Source organism: Ursus arctos, unplaced genomic scaffold (assembly GCF_023065955.2).
Source record: "Ursus arctos isolate Adak ecotype North America unplaced genomic scaffold, UrsArc2.0 scaffold_11, whole genome shotgun sequence".
Taxonomy (NCBI): domain Eukaryota; kingdom Metazoa; phylum Chordata; class Mammalia; order Carnivora; family Ursidae; genus Ursus; species Ursus arctos.
This window is the reverse complement of record NW_026622775.1, coordinates 15695118-15713206: the sequence shown is the minus strand read 5'-3', so window position 1 is coordinate 15713206 and position 18089 is coordinate 15695118. Positions and strand designations below refer to the sequence as shown.

The window sequence follows — 18089 nt, the reverse complement described above, 5'->3', positions numbered from 1 at the left end:
CTTGCTCTTAAAAACCATTTTCTATCAAGAGGAAACAGGGCTCCTTGAAGAAATGGCTGATTCCACAAATAGAGCAAGGAAAGTCAAGATGAGCCGCGTGTTTTCCAGAATGGAAAGAAATACTTGAATGACGGGAACATGTCAAAAGGACACAGAAACCAGCTTGAAGAGGCTCCCAGTGGCAAAATCTGGGGCAATTTAAGCATCAAAATAAACAGTAATAGATTACAACCCATTTAATAAAAAGAACCTATGAGTCCATACCAATATAAATAATTAAATTTTGATAAGCAACAGGATTCTTATATCATCTCAAAATAACTCCCCTCAAAATAATTATTAATGACAAAGGGGGAAAGAAGAACTTTGTGAAATTTAATTAAGGATCAAAGAAAGTAAACACTATCAATATTAAGATAAATCAGAATTGTGCACTCCTTTTTTAAATTTTTTATTTGATTATAGTTGACACACAATGTCACGTTCACTTCAGGTGTACAACACAGTGGCTCCACTTCTCCAGGCCTTATGCTATGCTCACCACAAATGTAGCTACCATCTTCATAGAAGAACACAGCCTCACTTCTATGATATTACCAGCAAAGATGCATAAACTGAATCTAATCTATGTGCCTCTCTCTTCTGATAAATTATGACCAATAAAGATTGTTTTATTCATCTTTGTATCCACAACACTGGTGAAAGTGCCTTGAACACAGCCACTGTTTTCAAGTATTACATCATTTTTAAATAGTATTTTTATCTAGTACATAAGAAAAGAACACTGATCTACATGTTTCAACACAAGCCCTCTCAATATTTTCATGATTCATCCATATTCTCTTCATTTTTCCTGAAGTCCATCATTTTTACTTCAAAACTGCTGTCCACATTAGAATAGAAATTGTGGCAATTATTATTTTAGTGACATACAAAGAAAAGCATGAAAATGTGAAATAGTTCAAGCAAACACAGCACAAACCAGAGATTTATCAAAGTTCCTAATTAAATGGGCACTCATACATAGTTGATAGGCATAAACTATCTCTGGGAAGAATAATTTATCAGATACTATAAAAATGTGTATGTTTTAACTTGGATATATCAGTTCTAGGACTTTATCAGAAATACTCAGGCACCAAAAGATGTTTTTCAAGAACAATCACTACAGCATTATATAGTATACTGGGGAATTTGAAAAAAATGTCAATTAATAGGAAAACAGTTAAATAAATTATGGTATACTTTACTGGGAAATAATATGCAACCTTTCTAAAAGAACGAGATGGCTCTATATGGGCCGATACAGAGAAATGTCCAGGAAATATGTAATGTTGGCAGGGAAAAAGCGAATTGAGAACCAAAATGTATAGTATTCCACCTATGTTCAAAAGAAAAAAGACTATTATGTATGCTACATGTACACATCCTACATACACACAACATGTATACATGTTCACATACAGGAAGTGTGTGTGTGTCTGTGTAAACTTCTTTTAATTTGCAAAAACACCAGCAAAGCCATGAATGGTTACCTCTAGAGAGAGCAATGAGAAAGATTTGGGGGAAAGGAAAAGAATCAGTGAAGCAGGACTTTCACTTTTATTCTTGATACTTAGGTATTGCTTAAATGTTTTACAATTGGCATATAATACTCCCATAATTTAAAAAGAAAAAGGGAGAGTGGTGGCTGGAAGACAGGAAATGACAGGTTAGAAAGAGACTCTTCTTACTCAAGCACATATCTCATGGCCTCTCCTTACAAATATGGCCAAGGAATAGGTGTCTCCCAACCCAAAAATAACAACTCAGTCATCTGTCATTCTACCATCATGTCTTTCTTCAGTTTTTAAATGCTTATCTTTTTAAAAAATTTAAATGCAAATACTAAGCAATATCAAACTCAAACTTTACCACATCAGAAAAATCAGTTAACGCCTTTGAAAGAATTACTTGATTTGATAGCCTTGAATGTAAAAATGGAAGGAAGAATAGCTATACTGTTCTAGAAAAGGGCAGCAGGTAAGCTGCCATCAAGGAAGGTAAAGAACACTAAAAGGAAAGAGATTGGGCAAGGGAGAAGGAGGAGACAGTTATCAAAGAAAAACAGTAAAATCAAAAGAGCCTAGAAAAGGAGCACCTGGGTGGCTCAATCAGTTAAGTGTCTGGCTCTTCACCTTGGCTCAGGTCATGATCTCAGAGTCCTGGGATTGAGCCCCATGTTGGGCTCCACGCTCAGCACAGAGTCTGCTTGTCCCTCTCCCTCTGATCCCCCCAGCCCCATTCATGAGCTCACGCTCTCTCTCTTTCTCAAATAAATAAATAAATCTTTTTTAAAAATCCTAAAAAAAAAAAAAAAAAAGTCGGGGGGGGGCACCTGGGTGGCTCAGCTGATTAAGCACCCAACTCTTGGTCTCAGCTTAGGTCTTGATCTCAGGGTCATGAGTTGGAGTTCAAGCCCTGTGTTGGGCTCCTTCTGGGCATGGAGCCTACAAAAGAAAAGAAAGGAAAAGAAAAGAAAAGAAAAGAAAAGAAAAAAGAAAAAAGAAATCCTGCTTCAAACTGTATTGTTCCAGAAACAGGCCATTACATGGATTAAGAATAGGTTCTATACTGACCACGTAAGTTAGAACTAACAATTCTAACATTATAGCTGTGTGACCACGGGCAAGTTACCTAACCTCTCTGTGCTCTATTCCCTCATCTGTAAAACAAGAACACTAACCTACGTCATAGAGCTGAATAGTGAGAATTGATGAATTCATATGCGTAAAACATTTAGAATAGCACTCAGCACGTAGTAAATAATACACTGTATAAACGTCTGTTAATGGCAATCAATGCTTTAGTGTCTTACCCATATACTGTTGGCATTCACCTCTACACAAGAAGACTGCTCATTTTGAACATCTATAACATCTTACTGAGGACTGCTTTTTGACCGCAGAAACATCTCAGCTTATAATTAGGACAAGCCAGAAATGCCAGAGTTAATGTCAATGATGGCTAGGAAAGTGTTGGATGAACACCTCCAGCTTCCTTGCTCTGAGTTTGGGATAACTCTGAATAGCATTTAATTTGGTCTCTGAGAGTTCACCAATGGTAGTGAGCTCCAGATGCTCACAGTGGTAACTGCTAGGATAATGTTCTTTATTGACTTCAGCCCCTTTCCTTTCTTACTTCCCCATCCCCTACCAGTGTTTGCTACTATCACTTTCCAAATAAACTACCTGTACTTGAATCCTTACCCAAGTTAAACTTGTTTCTGAGGAAATCCAAACTAAGGCACTATTTTTCTTACTTGTTACCAGTCCCATTAAATCTGAGAACAGTTTTCTTTTACATGAAAAAAGATTCTGTACTTTAAAGAGATATGAAATCATATGATTTAAAGGACACAGTATTAAATATTTAGTATTTTTTTTTAAGTTTGCTTTAATTCAGGGCATATATTTGCTGGGTTTTGGAACTGGGTTTTAACAGAAAGAGAAAAATTTCCTTCATCTGAACAGGAAGACAGAGGAAAGGAAAGACCCAGATATGGAGAGATTTGGTAACAGAAAGATGAGAGAATCTGATGGCTTCTGTGTATTTTTGAAAAAGTCAAATTCATATTTATCTAAAACCTCTTCTACTCCATTCCATTTTTTTCTTTTTTATTTATTTATTTATTTATTTATTTATTTATTTCTCCCAGTTTTTTGGCTCCAATCCCATTACTTCTACAGTTCCTGTTCCTCTTCTATTTTTCTTCGTCTTTAATTTGTGTTTATAACGACTGTCAGAAGAATGGCCCTGGGGTGGTAGGTGAAAGAAAATATGGATGAGAGGGCCTTCTTCACCACAGCTTATCTCACGTCCCCCAACTTCACTCTACCTCAGCAATAATTATTTGATTACCTCAGAAAAGGGGAGTGGGGGAACTGGATGATCTGTGCCCCTGCCCACACCTTCTCAAGAAAACCTCACTGCACTGGTTAACCTTCTTCCAGGGCTGCATGACTCCTCTAAAAGAGATATCACCCCATAATTTGACAGAGGATTTCAGAAAGAAGGTTTTCCTATATCAGGTTTAAACTGGAATAAGTCTCTATAATATTACCTATGATGTGAGAAGACCTGTGAAGAACCAGAGTTTTCTCTAGAACCGTCGTGGTAAGTATATATTTGATTTTGATTTTTTGGAGCAACATACTTAAGACAGTTGCATGATAATGCAGGCCTATTTTTTTGCTTGTTCATTCAATAAATATTTATTGAGCTTAAAAGTTCTACAATACAGCAGGCACCTGGGTCGCTCAGTAGGTTAAGCGTCTGCCTCTGGCTCAGGTCATACCCCAGGGTCCTGGGATCAAGTCCCACATCAGACTCCTTGCTCAGTGGGGAGTCTGCTTCTCCCTCTACCCCTCCCCCCCTGCTCCTGATCTATCTCCCTCTCTCTCTCTCTCTCCCCCTCTCTCTCCCTCTCACTCTCTCTCTCAAATAAAAATAAAACCTTTGGGGCACCTGGATGGCTCAGTCAGCTGGGTGTCTGCCTTCAGCTCAGGTCATGATCCCGGGGTCCTGGGATTGACCCCCGCATCAGGCTCCCTGATCAGCCAAGAGTCTGCTTCTCCCTCCCATTGCCCCTCCAACCCCCAGCACATGCTCTCTCTCTCTCTCTCTCTCTCTCTACTATCAAATAAATAAATAAAATCTTTTTTAAAAAATTCCACAATACCTCTAAGGAGTTCTGAGTATTAAGTTTAAGATTTGGAATATTTACAATAATCTTCAGTAGGATATCTGGTAATACAGAAAATGCTAAAGAAAGGCTATTTGAATGACTACCAGTATCTTAGCAGTTATCATATCATATTGTAATTCTCACTTTAGAAGTCTGCCCCCCCACTAGACAGCCATTCTTAAGGATGAGTTTGCCCTACTCATTTAAGTGCCATAATCAACCAAGTTCCTGTATATAGCAATCTCTTAATACTCATTTCAGAAATGAAATAAATGCATCATTATAAAAAGTACATAATTATGAACTATTGCCAAAAATAAGTAGGTATTCCCAATGTACCCAGGGCCAAAGAGATTCCAAAATGATCTTTTTCACTCTCAAGAAAATCTGGTTTTCATTTGCTTGAATTTAAGAAGAGGATATTCAACTTTTTAATAACCCAATTCCAAATACAACAAAAATGTGAAAAAAGTTTAATCATTCTCAAATCTCTCACACAACAATGAAGTCACAATTCTTTTGATAAAAGGTGTTCACATATATTTAGACCATTATATTAAAGTTCTTTGGATTTAGTTACAGTTCCTTTTCTATAAAAGAAATTTTATGGGTTTTAAGAGTTGGAAAATCGACGTTATAGTTCCCCTTTGAACTTCATCAATATTGATATTCTGTTCATCAAGTAAAATTAAACACCTATTAGAACATAGCAGCACTCTGTATACTAGAAATTCTGTGAAGTATGCACTTTACAATATTTCTGCATTACTTGCCCTTAGGCAAAATTTTACTAATCTACATCAACTGTTGTAGAATATATACTTAGATTTTTCAGCTACTGTTTGGTTTCTACTCATATGTAACAAATTATCTTGAGATACCTCTGTAAAGTTGCCAATTTCAAAATTATTTATGTCCTCCTTACAATTAAGAAGCCGGGTAATTGACCCAAACGTCTCAGTAAATACCAACACAAACGAACTATCTGAACAGACTGCTCACCTCTACTATGGCATAAAGACATCCCAAAACAAAAGTAACGCATAAATCAGATCACAACATTTTTATACAAAATGAAGTTTCAAGAATGATTAGAACATTTGAGCTACTCATTTGGAACACTGACCACTCAGCAATCTAAAGGCAAATGCCCAAATACAAATGACTTTGTGATATTCCTTCCAACTCCATGATGCTAAACAAATGAAGTATATAAATAGAGAAGTACCTACTGCAATTAAACATCTCACATAAACATGTAAATTTTACAAGATAGTAATGTAATATAGTAAAATGATTGTTATTATCCATCACACATATAGTGATTTGGAAAGCCCTCTCTGCCTATAAAGTTTTACCCATCAGGATACAAGGCCTAAAATTCTACCATCCATTCCTTTAAATGGAGTATTAACCAATATTCTCTCTTAAAATGCAAAGCAAAGTATCCCAGTAATAGCTACCATTAATTATTACCATGTGTTATTAGTGTAAATTAATTCATTGGATGACTTTTCTCACTAACAAGCAGGATCCAGGGATACCCCCAAAAGGCCCAAGATTCCTGAAGATGGGGGAAATCTTAAAAAGCAGATGGTGGGCAACAAAAGCAAACTTAATTTCCTTAACAGTTTTGGCCAGGGCAGCAGCTTTGTACACATCAAGCGAAAATATATAATGTCCTTCTGTTCATTTAAACAAACAAGACAGACAATTATCCTCTTAAGTCAAACCAGGTATATAATCCTTTCTACCTAGAAAAAGTCCCTCCAGGTCCCTTTCAGTACCAGGATTCTACGTGCAACAAACACAATTCATTATTAACTAACTCTAAAACCCAACAGAGTTAAGTGATAAAATAACATTCTATCAGAAATAACAGAAATCATCTGGTATCCTGGAACTAGAATAGGTTTTAAAGCCAGATTTGAAATGGAAAGCTTGCTCTGTCCCTTTAATTCCTTTCTTAGCCATGCTATAGCTTGAGCAAGTTACTGCATCTCAGAGGCTGTTTCCACATGGCCATCTCTTCCTTGAAGAGATACTGAAGGCATTAAAAACACAAAGCAAATATAAAACTCACAGTACAGTGCTTGACAAGAAATACATCACAACAGTGGTAGCTAAGCTACTGTTATTAATGTTCTTTACAAAAAAAAAAATCAGTTCAACAAAAAAAGGTGAAAGCTAAAAAAAAAAACAAACAAAAACAAAAAAATGCATACCAGTAAACAATAACTAAAATGCATCTCATTCCTTACAATATATAAGAAAAAAACATATATGTAACTAAGTAACAGAATTTTACAACAAAAAAAAATTAGTTGGCATAAATAATAGTCAAGAAAGTATTACTATGAATAACATAATTCTACAAATACCAGTGAGCATGATTCGTAGAAGCAGATCAAACACCAAAGTACACTAGTCACCAGGCAACTATTGCTAAAGAAATATTCAGATATGGTGAGTGACAATTCAAACACTACAAATCTGCAAACTAAACAAATGTACTTTTTAACATCGTAATCTATGCTACAAAAATGGTTCTTTATAATATGTGTGGAAGAATTTTTAACATCTAAGAAATCATATCATTCAACAAAAATGTTGCACTTTAGGAAACCTGACTTCTATAGCCAGAAATTTATGCTGGCTTACCTAAACACTTATTAAAAAAACAAACCTCTTAAAAATCTGCAGAAAACCTATCTACTAATAGGGTAAAAAGAACTGACTTCGACCTCTCCAAATCTAGAAGAAACCATGATTTTTAAATATAACCCACTTTTAATAGTCCACCAGAACTAATTACCTTCAACATCTCCTTGATATGGTCAGTAATACAAAGAGATAACAGTAACTGCTGAGTGAAAGGTTTAATCCTCCCACTTCTACATCCCATACACTGGTTGTGGGGTTTTGCCTTCGTTTTTTGTACTGACTAGTAACACACCCTGCAAGGTGCCTTTAATTCTTTTCATCAAGAATTCAATATATCACTTTCATTTTGATTAAAAATACACCAGAAGGTAGAACACTAAAAAGCACCAGCAAAGTAAAATTCTACAGGATTTTTGTAATAAAACTATTTCCATTTTCCTATCTGGCTCTTAAGTTTCTATCTTATACCTTATGTCACATCAGTGAGAAAACCCTCCCAAATACATATTCAAACTACTTGCCCAACAAAATAGGGTCTTTGGATGTGGGAAGAAGAAAGAAACTGGCCACATGTGTTTACCAACTCTCATCATATCAAGTACAAAGAAAATGTTTTTTAATAGCATGTCGTTACCCAAAGAGCCCACAAAATCCATTTAATAGCCAATTCCTGTGAGTTGAGAATTGCTACAACTGAAATTGAACTTTCATGTAAATAAAACAACAAAAAAGGCTGCTTCAGGGAATTTTATGAGGATATGATTATATAATACCACTGTTGATATCAGACACAGCATTTTAAATAGATATGGACAGAAAAAAATGGATATAGATAGAAATATACTTTACATATACATAAAAAGTGACAAAGTACAATAAGATCAATAATCTAAAGCTTAAACTTTAAACATTTTGGTCAGAGTTCTACTACTCTTTGAAATGTGCATTCCACGGTATTAATTCACCATTAAAATAATAAAAATACAGCTGCCATAACAATGGCTATAACATTTATTCAATGCTTGCTGTGTGCTAGGCACTGTTCTAAACACTTTATGTGTATTTACTCATCTAATCGTCACAAGTAACTACTCACTTACAATTCCCCATTCTACAGATGCAAAACTATGGCACTGAGAAGCTAAGCACAAACACGGTTAAAACATGGCCTCAGTAATTATCTCTTCGTTCTCAGTTTCTTTATATGAAAAATGAGTTCCTTCCTCCCAGTTCTACGTTTAGAAGCTAATATGAATGCTACCAAAATTCACATTTTGGTATAAAAAATTCACATTTTGCCCACTGTGGAATTTTTTTCTCCTAAAAGGATCCTCCATTAACTCAAAGGTCAACAAGCATTTTTCTTTAAATAACCCTAAGTGGTAACACATCAAATTATGGAGCTTGATATGCAGCAAAGAAGGCCAAATTACAAAGTGAGCCGTATCTGACTTAACCACTTCCCCACTTTTCTAGAACCTCTCTCTCACCTCGTCATAAAGGCTATATTTTTGTACTTTGAAAGAGCTTATTTGACCCTAAAGAACTTGACAATTGATAAAAGATGTATGTCCAAAAATTCTTTAATACTCCTCCCTTCAAGAGGTCGAACTTAATTAATTCCCCTCTCAAGTGTGGACTGGAATTAAGAGACACAGTTCTAAAAGAATATGACAGAAGCAATGGTGTGTAACTAAGTAAAAAATGGCATCACAGCTTCCTCCTTGCTCTCTCTTGGATCATCTGTTCCAGGGGAAACCTGCTGCCTTGTTAGGACACTTAAAAAGCCCTGAAGAGGTTCACATGCTAAGGATTTATAGGCCCCCAGCCAACAGCCATGCGAGTGGGCCATCATGGAAGCAAATCCCTCAGCCACAGTTGAGATGACTGAAGTCACAGCCAACATTTTGGCTGCAACCTCCTGAGAGACCCTAAGACCAAAGGGAACCAGTTTATGCACTCCCAAATCCAGATCCACAGAAACTGAGATACTAAATATTTTAGACCACTAAATTCAGGTATAATTTGTTACTCAGCAATAGATATCTAATACAAAGTAAGAGAAAAGTAATTTTGCAAGATATCTGCAAGTTACCTCTACCCTAATGGTTCATACCTGTCATGTTAAGCTAAACTACTGCACTCTATTCTCCTCCAACTTATCAAAAGATGAGAAGTAATAACACACCAAGATTGCTATCATATGAGTGAATCATTTCCTCTCTCTACTGTAAGTGGGAGTCTCCTGCATGGACTCTGTGGAGCAACCTCTACCCTGCCTCCTACAAAGGAGGATCTGTATCCATAATTATCACCGCCTCCTTACCTTCTGTTTCAGAAGTCTATCTATAGTACCTTTGACCTGCATCCTCATATTTTGTCCTTTCCAGCTTAGTCAGTGATTAATTATTCTCCCTCAATCTTCTGTCTTCAAATTTTATTTCTGATGGTTTTTTATGCTCAGCAAATAAAAATTATAAATCATATTCATATCTTTAGAAAACAAAAACTCTCTCCCAAACTCTTTATCTCTAGCTATCCTCTGTTCCACTTAAAACCAAACTTTCTGAAAGAGTAAATGATATCAGCTATTTCAATTTTCTTATCTCTTCCCCAGTGTGAACTGGCTCCACATATATAATTGTTCTTGTTCAGGTCAAAAACTTTTTTTTTTCTTAAAGATTTAATTTATTTATTTGACAGAGAGAGTGAGCACAAGTAGGGGAAGCAGCAGGCAGAGGGAGAGGGAGAAGCAGGCTTCACGCCCAGCAGGGAGCCTGATGCGGGCTCTATCCCAGAATCCTGGGATCATGACCTGAGCCGAAGACAGATGCTTAATGACTGAGCCATCCAGGCGCCCCATGGTCAACAACTTTTTGACATGTCCAATGGATATTTTTCTTGTCCTCATTTTATTTGATGTCTCAAAGATGCTTAATATTATTCCTTTTCTCCAAACTCAGTTCTTCTATTGACTTCTGTGATTCTCCTGCTTCCTTATCTACTCACTCGTCTCCTTTGAGGTGTGTTTTCCTACCATCTGATTTATTAACATTCACCATCCTCATTTCTCTTCTTCTACTCTACATTTTTTCCCCCGAGTGATCTCATCCAGTCCCATTGCTTTTAACCAGCACCTATAATCTGAGACTCCAAATTTTATGTCTCCAGCTGCGTGTTCTTAACTAAGATCCATATATATACAACTTCTTAATGACATTTCTTGGAAGTCACAGATGCGTCATAACAACAGCCCCAAACTGATCTCCTCCAACCATGTTCCCGGATCTACTGTTCTTCCTATTCTGCCATAGTAAATGGCCCCAGAATCCACTCAGTTTCCCAAGCCAGATATCATATAATTATCCTTCCAATATTTATTAAACATTAATATGTGCTTGAACATGACAGAGACCAGAAACTTTCGACTCCACTTTCCCTCAAGCCCACTAAATCCTATCCAGCACATCTCCTTTGCATCTATTTAATCCATCTCCATTCATAATTCCCATCTGCATTGCTGTACTTCTGATTCTCAACTGCTACCTGGATTATTACAATAGCCTCTAAATGATCACCACTCTGCCAAGTTCAGCGCTCTCCAATTCATCACCAAACTGTTGCTTGACCATGTCACTTCTATTCGTTATTTACAAATGCCTGAAATTTTCTCAAATTATAGAGTTAATTTTCTTAACCTCTCATGAAATTTTTGAAATTCTATCACCATCATTAACATTAAAAAAGTATGCTAAAATGAAGTCTATAAAAATCCTAGTATCCCACTGTACCTTCAAGTAGCACTAGCAGAGTACCTTCATTTATTAACTAAAATTATGAAAGACTTATTATAAATACCAACATTTACCATATGGGTAGTGGTGTTTTCCTAGTCTTTTACATAAACCAAAAAACATCTTTGCATATAAAACTCAAGAAAAGGTATGGTATTTCACAAAAATATTACCTTCTAGAAAAAATTATCTACTCTAGACCCTCCAGGGCCATGATGACCACTAGTTTAATACTAAAAGCCTGAAATAATGTCTGAAATGGTATATGGTACTCAATAAATATTGATGAAATGAATTAAGTTTTTCTTCACCATGTTTAACCATGTCTTTGACTATGTTCCATAGAACTCATAGTAAAAAATATACTTGAGTTCAATCATACCCAGTATTCTGTGAAGAACAAACCAAAAGTCAACTAATTTTCCTCATTTCTTTTTAAAACCCTTTATAACATGGGCAGATTAATGAGCAAGCAAAAGAAGGGAAAAAGTGTTGATACTTGATCAAGAATCAAGCCAAAGTTTCCCTTGGCTTTCTCCTGCCAATACACAAGCTAAGCACATGACTTAATTGTCAAAAGTCAGGTAAAATGAATGGCAAGTCACGTTATACACCCCCCCAAACCCCCACTCCTTGACCATTTAAGCAGATTAAGACACAACTGAAGCAGAAAGTCAGATTTCCTCTATCTCAGCTTTAATTGGAAATTAGATTTTTTTAAAACTTAGCCAAATATTTACCCAATTTTTTTTCAGAGTCTGCAATGTTGTTTTTCTTCCTCCTTATCTTCAGAAGGTCCACCTGCAGTGTTTCATCTTAACAAACCTGAAAAGAACAAAATTTAACCAATATACAAGATAGTATGGCTTTACCAGCATTTTCACCATTTCTGATTAAATTATTTGATTACATGCATGGGAATGCACACATGTGGAAAGTTTTTAATGTTACTCCAAAAGTGCATTTCCTTCTTTAAAGTTTCCAAACAAGAAATACTTCTAAATCTAGAATAAGACCGCAGTTTCCAAACTACACCATTCTAAAAGGTTTCAAAACCACTATACCTATGATTTGGGAAGTCAGAGGGTTGTAGAGGTCAAATCCTACCTTTAAAACATACTCAAGGGGCACCTGGGTAGTTCAGTCTGTTAAGCATCTCACTCTTGGTTTCAGGTTATGATCTCAGGCTCATGAGATCAGCCCTACCATTGGGCTCCACACTCAAGAATCTGCTTGAGGATTTTCTCTCTCCTCTGCCCCAACGCCTGGGGGCACTCTCTAAATACATACATACATACATACATACATAAAATCTTTAAAAAAAACATAAAGGGTGGTCTTAAAAAAGTTGTTCTCTCAAACTGTTGGGTCTTTGCTGGCAAGAATGATGCCTCAGTTTCCTTCCTAGTCCAAGCACCTGGCACAATTTTTATCAAACGAAATCCACCTGGCAAACTCTTAAGATACTTGGGAGATGATAAAGCATACTGATTAAGGGACTGTAAACTGGAGTCAGATTATCTGGTTTAAATCACATTTCTTGACTTTGGACAAGTTGATTTTTAGGGCTGTGCATTTTATCTATGAAATAATAATAATAGTCCCTACATGATAGGATTATTATGATGACTAAATGAGAGAACATGCATATGAAATATGTACCATTCAACAATTATGTAAGATAAATATTCTGGTTAATTCATCTATTTTTATATTTAATGTTTATGGTTAACTTAGTATAAATCAGCTTCAATGCCATGCAAAGAGTGAAAGCAGCAACCTGAAATCAGTTGAAACTTAACTTACACGCCTGGACAGTCAAAAAAAAAAAACCCCATGATTTCCTTTTGGAGGAAATTTACAAGAACTCTTTCCATTTAACAAGCATCCCTATCCCTAACTTTCTACTGTCAAAACTAAGGCCAATGGGGATGGGAGTTAGGTGTGGGGGAGTGGGTGGGAGACAATGCAGAAGGAAAATCAACTTCCCTTCACCTTCCTTTGACCAAAAGATAATGTTTCCGCTGAAATGTACTCTTCCATAGTGTGGACTCGGCAAGCACCAATTCAGAGTACAAAACACTCCACGCCTGAATTGGAAAGGGGAATTCTAAGGCTCCACCTCCCTTACTCAATCGATCCTATGTTAAGCAGTTCTGGTCTGCAGCATCCCAGAGCTGCTGGCAAGGCTAAAGCCCGGAGCCTGCAGGTGCACTGACCTTCCCGCCCGCGGAGTCCACACACCAGCAAGTGGGCGCCGCCCACCCGCCTTATCACCATCCACAGAGGCTGCTCCTGTGTCCGCGCCCCCAACAATATGATTACGATGGCCCTTCCAGGCCTTCCCATTGACCTCCGACACCAGGTCTACAGGTCCCGACGCTGTAGAAGAAACTAAGAAATGAGCCGACACCGCAACAGATAGCAGCGATGAAGCCAAACCTCCAGACTCCGACGCGGCTGACTTCCAGAGCTGACGGAAAACTGCTGCTCACCCTAACCCTGCCCAGTCCGACCCAGTCTCCTCACCTGGGCGAGCGCCGGGGCGGCCTGGAACCGCTCCGGCCTCTCTCCGAGGGACGCCAAAGGCCTCGGGCAGCGGCAGCAGCGCCGAGCCGGACCCGGCCCGCGAAGCTCTACCCGTGTCCACACCCTCTAACTCCGCCACCCCGGCCAGCTGCCACAGGTCCGGCCCGGGGCCCCTAGCCACTGACATAGAGGGGCGGAGAAGGATGGGAGGGGTCCCAGCCGGGGCCAGGCGCCACTGCGACTGCGTCAACTGGTAGCGTCACACGTCATGGCGCCGACACGCCACCGAAGCCCTACCCAGGAATCTGCGGCGTCCCACCCCTTTCCCCGCCCCCCGCCCCGGGCTGGGGGTGGAGTCTAGAGCAAAAGGTGGAGGTCAGGGGCGGGCTTGAAAAATCACCTGCTACTCATGTAAAGGGAATGTTAAAAGGCCTTCCTGAGGACGGGAGACAGAGAAGCACAGAAAAGAACGCAACACTAACAAAAAGAATCAAACCGGTGCTATGAAGTGAAATGAATCCGCTCAGAATAGAGAGCAATACTTGTATAACCTTATCAATACCGGGAGTTTGATTGAATGAAATGAAACTACATTGAATCAATTGATTCTCTTACTATATTAATGAAAAGTGGTTTAATGCTCACCATTTTTAAAGAGAAAGACTCTTCATATTATTTAGCAGGTGAACCAAGGCAAACGACTTTCTGGAGTTCGAGAATTATCTCAGATATATTGCGCACTTTTTATGTACAAATTATAAAAGGAAGAGGAACTTGGAAAGCAGTCTTAGGGCTATGGAAGCTTTGTGATTGCTTGGGACAGATGTGGAATATGTACATAAGACAACTAGAAATGCACACAGTGATATGCAAACAATAGCAAACAGAGTGTTAAGCATGAGTCAGGCACTGGTCTAAGCACTTTATATTTATTGATTCATTTAATCCTCCCCAAACCCTGGGAGATAGGTACTCTTATCCCTTCTATTCCCATTTCACAAATTAAAAACTAAAGTACAGAGAGGTTAAATAACTTGGAAGGGTAGGGTTTGAACCCAAGCAATGTAGCTCCAAAGTTCATGCTCTTAAGCATTACTGTATACTTTATCCTGCCTAAAGTTCTAAATGCCTAAAACTCTAGTCTGACTTCCTTCCTGAGCTGAAGTACTGTATCTCCTAACGTTTTCAAGTGAGAGTTTTACCCTAAAAGAAACAGATGTGAAACCAAATATAAAATAAAGCCAGAAAAGTTTAAACATATGATATAACATATTAATCTTTATTGCATATAAGGAAATAAGAGGCCCTGGCAGAAGTGAGTTATGAAAGGATTGGATAAAAGCCAAAAAGAGAAAAACATACGCCTATTTTAGTTACTTCCACCTTCTAGCAGGGCACGCTTACCACCCTTATTTGAATTAGCTCTTTAGAGTTTATTTCTCCACTTCTGCAAAGAAATTGATTTCAAGAGTCTTTTTCAAAATCTGGAAAAATCCCAGTCATTCTCAATCTTTGTTCCCTAGTAAGGCACCAGGACCCCCACATGAATTCAAGTTTGCCACAGCCAAACTACCAACTTTGACCAAGAAGGAAACAGTCTCAGCACAAATTCTCTAGAAATCTACACATTACCCAGATGTTGTTCAGATTCCTCAAATCAAAAACTGAACTGAACTAAATTGCCCTGGAGCTAAGGGAAGGAGGGAAGAGAGGAAAGGAAGAGATTAAATGGAATAAATCTCTAATGGCATAATTTCAGGCACAACGAAAAGCTTATTTAAAGGTAAGAGGGATTACTTGCAAAATAATCCACAAAGGTAGCCACCAATTTAACCAAATTTAGCTGCTTTCTCTTTGCATTGATATTTTCACCATGAAAATGTTTTACACTAGAGTAAAATAAAATGTGCTTCAAAAACTAAATATATACTAAGAAAATTTTTAAAATTTAAACATATGCTAAGTGCCAGGTACTTGGCTAACGCCTTATGTGTACTATTTCATTTAACTTGCACAAACTCATAATGTAAATACCAGTTGTGGATGAGGAAGTTTAGAAAAGTTAAATAACTTGCCCGAGGTCACACAAGCTAGAAAATGGAAACAGAACTTGAACTCAAGTGAGTCTAACTCCAACACCTATTATCTTTCACTACTCCATACTAGATCCAAGTTAAAAAAAAAAAAATTCTCAAATTGTAGAACTAAAACACATAAAAATGTAAAGCCACAACTACTTTACAGATAATTTTAAAACAATGTTAAAACAGCATACTATCTGTATTTTAATGCATAAAGGAATTTACTGCCACCAAATTCAAGATGTTAAAGTTTTTTGAATGTTTAATTCAGGTTTTTATTTCTCTATCATCTAATAATTTCTTAAAACCACTATGTCTTGATGTATAAACTTGAGTATTCCTCAAGTTGTTATATACTTTTTATAACACCAGGTTACCAAGTCTGAAGTCATTTCTTACACCAAATCATCATCATCCTCATCATCAGTAATATTAGTAAGTCCATTAAAAAAATCAGTAGTTTTCTGTATTATTTCACAATATACCTACCAACTGAAATTATTTTTCTTTTCACTTACCACTAGCCAATGCAGGCCACAATTCAAGCTTCTGTCATGCCACAAGCATCCCAGGAGCCACCAATGCTAAAACAAACAAATGAGATTTAAGTCAACATATTTTAGGAAAACCACAATTACACACTTTGAAGCGATAAAAAGTGAAAGGAGCTGAACATGCATTTAGAAAGAGGAAATTTGTACATCTCTTGATATAGTAAAGGAACCCAGTTTTCTAATAATGATTTGAACTTTAAAATAACATGTAATGTCCTACAAATCAACAAGTAGAACCATCAACCCATGAGCAAAAGATATGAACAGACAGCTCACATAAAAAGAAATATAAATGGGCCTTACACGGTAGAAAAGGTGTTCTTCATTCTCATAAAAAGGTAAAAGCCAGTTAAAGCTGCAGTTGAGGTACCACTGCTTTTCTTTTCATGTGACAAATCTCAAAAAAATTTGATAACTGTTAGAAACTATTAGAAAAACTGGTTTATTGGGGCACCTGGGTGGCTCAGTCAGTTAAGTGTCTGCCTTCAGCTCAGGTCATGATCTCAGGGTCCTGTGATGGAGTCCCGCATCCAGCTCCTTGCTCAGTGGAGGAGCCTGCTTCTCTCTCTCCCTCTGCTGCTCTCTCTCTCTCAAATAAATAAATAAAATCTTTAAAAAATAATAAAAGAAAGAAAAACTGGTGTAGAGTACCAATGGAAAGGGCAATTAAGTGGATATCCTGGCTCAGGATGAGTTTGTAGAAAGATTTCTTTTTTACTGTATATTTTTCTTATAATTTCTGAATTTTGTAATGGGTGCATGTGTTACCTACAGTAAAATAAAGTATTTCAATGAAATACGACTCTTTTTCTTTGGCTCTCCCATCAATTTTTATTTTCTTCCTCCAAACCTGAGATGAATTTACACTTTTTATATTAGTTTGCTAAGCTGCCATAACAGAATATCACAGAGTGGGTGGCTTAACCAATAGAAATTCACCTTCTAACAATTCTGGAGACTGCAAGTCTGAGATCAAGGTGTCAGCAGGTTTAGAAGTCTTCTGAGACCTCTCTCCTTGGCTTGTAGATAGATGCCTTCTTGCTGTGTCTTCTCATGATCATTTCTCTGGGCAAGCATGACCGTGGTGGCTCTCAGAGTGTCAAGGACACCAGTCACATTGTATCAGGGCCCACTCTAATAGCCTCATTTTAACTTAATCACCTCTTTAAAGTACATATCTCCAATTACATTCACCTTCTGAGGTACTGCGGGGATTGAGGGGAGGTTAAGGCTTTAACAGATGAATTATGAGGGGACACAATTCAGTCCATAATAGTTGACAAACATGATCTTTTCCTAGAACTGGTCTCTTTTTCATTCTTGTACAATTTTTTGAAGTATACATCCCACATAACTTACTTTAAAACTCTTTTTGGGGCACTTGGGTGGTTCAGTTGGTTAAGCATCTGATCTCAGGCCATGATCTCAGGGTCCTGGGATTGGGTCCCATGTCAGGTTCCCTGGTCAGGGTGGAGTCTGCTTTTCCTTCTCCCTCTGCCCCAACCCCCCACCCCAGCTTTTGGTATCTCTCTCTCTCTCTCTCTCGAATAAATAAAATCTTTAAAAAAAACAACAAACCTCTTGCTGCCCCTATTTTATATTTTATTATTTTGTTCACTTATTCTTATTATTCTTTTTTAAAAGTGTAAAATTTAAAATTTGTTATAAATTATCATACGATCTTGTGTGTGTTCCAGAAAAGGCTGAAGAAAGGAGATTTTTTCCCTTGTCCCTTAGTATT

General features: G+C 37.4%; 1 protein-coding gene across 15 annotated transcripts in view; it reads right to left on the bottom strand.

Moving 5' to 3' along the window:
- The window catches only part of BLTP1 (bridge-like lipid transfer protein family member 1), a 195615-nt gene extending 179237 nt beyond the window's left edge, over positions 1 to 16378 (bottom strand). For 7 of the 15 annotated variants that reach the window (XM_044384302.3, XM_044384300.2, XM_048212127.2 and 4 more), the window contains exons 1-2: positions 13714 to 13971; positions 11925 to 12009 (exon numbers count right to left, since the gene is read on the bottom strand). The gene's annotated coding sequence lies outside the window, so the exon portion shown is untranslated. Of the gene's footprint in view, positions 1 to 11924; positions 12010 to 13713; positions 14004 to 16312 lie in introns of those variants that run through there. The other 8 variants (XM_044384303.3, XM_048212130.2, XM_044384304.3 and 5 more) reach the window with 3 other exon arrangements.
- Between the last annotated feature and the right edge of the window lie 1711 nt (positions 16379 to 18089).